Source organism: Camelina sativa, chromosome 9 (assembly GCF_000633955.1).
Source record: "Camelina sativa cultivar DH55 chromosome 9, Cs, whole genome shotgun sequence".
Taxonomy (NCBI): domain Eukaryota; kingdom Viridiplantae; phylum Streptophyta; class Magnoliopsida; order Brassicales; family Brassicaceae; genus Camelina; species Camelina sativa.
Window position 1 is genome coordinate 13,691,855 of NC_025693.1, and position 3,121 is coordinate 13,694,975.

General features: G+C 29.4%; 1 long non-coding RNA gene across 1 annotated transcript; it reads left to right on the forward strand.

The window, feature by feature from the left end:
* Positions 731-1,666, forward strand: LOC104710949. Its single transcript, XR_755154.2, has 3 exons — positions 731-903; positions 994-1,364; positions 1,448-1,666. It is a non-coding gene; the product is annotated as an uncharacterized LOC104710949 (long non-coding RNA).

Here is a 3,121-nt window from a genome sequence, read left to right on the forward strand (position 1 = left end):
TCATTTAAAATCTTAACAAATCTGGGTTATTGGATTCAGACTTTTATAAAGTCATTAAAAGTTTTGTGTTATTCAATTAAAACAAAAGAATCTAGGATTGTTAATGATTTCAATTATTATGTTATTGGTTCATGATTTTAGATACTTTCTTTACAAAATAAAGTCATGGAAAATATCATAAAAATATAGGGATTGTTTGGAGGACTTTACAAGATTTTAGAAAACTAATCAACAAAACTCTCTAGCAATCTTTAACAATCTTTCACTTATTCATTTTTTATGATTTTGTTGAACTCTTCAAAAATTTTCATAAATCTCAAACCAATACCACCCCCTTAAATAATTGTAAAAGAAATTAGTATTCCATAATTAAATATTCTAAATATTTTAACTTGCTAAAAAAGAAGTTCTACGGACACGTTATTGAGCGAACTAAAGTTACATAAATATAATCCCTACTATTAATCGTAAAACATTGCCTGAAAAAAACCTTAGTTTTGTAAGAATTTACAATACAATGCCATTGCAATTATGACCATTTTAATATTTTTCGTGCAGGATAAAATTGTCATTAAACCCTTACTGAAAAACGGATAAACACGCGGGTCATTTAACCCGGTAATTTGACCCGTTTCATGTTATAATCTCAGCCATTCATTCTCTAAGTTTTTTAAAATCCTGACCGTATATTTTGAGATCCTTTTAATCTCTTACAAAAAAACAAAACCCTTACTCGATTCTTCTTTTTCTCTCGCCTCTCTCTCTCTCTTTTTAGCAAAAGCATAGAGGAAGAGGTTCTGGATTGCTGCAGTACATAGAGATATGCACTATTAGAACCAGTAGGGAACTGTTAACCCATGGTTTGTGCCATAGTATTATGGATCATCATCTCTCTTATGCAAGGTAGACACTTACTTTGAGTGTTCAAAGTTTCGAATACATGTTAATAGAGTTGATGTTTTGGTTCGCTTATGTAATTTGTGTCTTGCGTAGGTTGCTCCGTACCAAAAAGAAAAAGATGAGTCGCTTTCTAAAGATCCTGCTTGCAAGATTCTGCGTCGGGAGCTTACTAAAATTGTTGTGGATGGTGTTGTGTCTAAGCTTTGACATAACCAGTCCTTTTTTTTCTTTCCCTGTGTTTGGTCTGATCAGCTTCTTCCTCATATGTCTTTTCAGATGAGTTTCTTTTGCTTAAGCATTTTTCTCCAGGTTCTGGCCTCTTCTTCAGCACCAGCAATGTGTTTCCGAAGGTCAATAACATATGACACAGAGAAAGATGAGAAAGAAGTGTTCTTCACTATTACCTCATGTACTCGGTCTGCTTTTGTTGCTTTGCGTCTTCCCGGCTCCATTTTCAGTCACAGGTTAGTGTTTCAATTTGCAACACACATTAACAGTTTAACACTAATATCTACATAAAAACATACAACATATTTTTATCAAACAGTTCCGAGGAGCTTTCCAATCTGTTTGAAGAGAAAGAGCCAAGCTTGGAGTTGGAGGAAGTGAAGCAAGCTTTTGATGTCATTGATGAAAACAGAGATTGGTTTATCGATCCAATAGATTTTCAAAGAGTTTTGACTGCTGTTATTCAATTATGTATTTGATTAATACAATCCTCTCTTATTTTGTTGGAATGGATTTTAAGATATTTTTTCCGTCTAAAGCATGAGTTAAACAAATACCAGCTTTTTATCTCTAACTTTGATGAACTTCATTGAAAAAATTATAAGCAAATAAATTTTCTAAAATTACAGACTTTTTTAATATACAAGCAGTCATAATAATTCATTATATTAATTTTAATAGTAGGGATATGTTTGGAGAACATATATCATTTGGATTTTATTTTAGATAACTTTATTTATTAACAAAATATTCAAAAAAACATTAAATAATATCATTTGGATTTTATTTTAGACTCAGAAAATAACTGAAATTGAATCAAAAGATGGAATGAAAATCTTTAGTCATAAGATTAATTTTATATATAAATATACTCTTAATATCATCAGAAATATATTACTATTTATGCACATAATTTCATATCAGAACATGTAAATTAAATTATGATTAAAATTCCAATCTATTAATGATATTAAGATGAAAAATAGTGGACGTGAGACAGAAATGGATAATTTGTATAATAAAAAACAGTGTACTTAGAGAAATACTTAGGTTCACTCCTAGGGGTGAACCTCTCCATTCACCCCTCTTCTTTCAGCCAATCAGAATCTTCCATCTAATATTTTATTTAAAAAATAAATCAAAAATAAATTAAAAAGCAAACCAAATTAAAGAAACAAATTCTGTATACTTTTAATTAAGGAAAGTTAAATATTGGCTTGGTTTAGATTTTTAAAATTAGAATAAAATTATATGTCGGTTTGGATTTACAAATGAAGTGGTTAGGGTTTAGATTTTACAATTATAGCGAAACTATATGTCAGTTTGGGTTTACAAATGAGGTGGTTAAGGTTTAGATTTTACAATTAGAACAAAATTATATGTCATTTTGGGCTTACAAATGAGATGGTTAGGGTTTAGATTTTACAAGTGGAACGAAATTATATGTCGGTTTGGGTTCACAAACGAGATGGTTAGAGTTTAAATTTTACAAGTAGAACAAAATTATATGTCGGTTTGGGTTAACAAATTAGATGGTTAGGGTTCACAAACGAGATGGTTAGAGTTTAAATTTTACAAGTAGAACAAAATTATATGTCGGTTTGGGTTAACAAATTAGATGGTTAGGGTTTAGATTTTACAAGTAGAACGAAGTTATATATTGGTTTGGGTTCACAAATGAGATGGTTAGGGTTTAGATTTTATATATGTCGGTTTGGGTTTATTAAAGAGCGGTTTAAATTTTAAATTTTATAATAGTTTATACAGATTTTATTTCCTTATTTTATAAGGGGGTGAATGGAGCCCAAGTATTATTCGTGTACTTACATCTTATACAATTTTAACCAAAATTGAATCAAAAGTTGGATTAGAAAATATGCTATTAATATCATGGAAACTGGAAAGTACATTAATGATTATGCAAGTATTAATTGATACAATTATTTCTCATTTAACGTGATTTATTATGCTTAAATGTATGAATTACATTTTT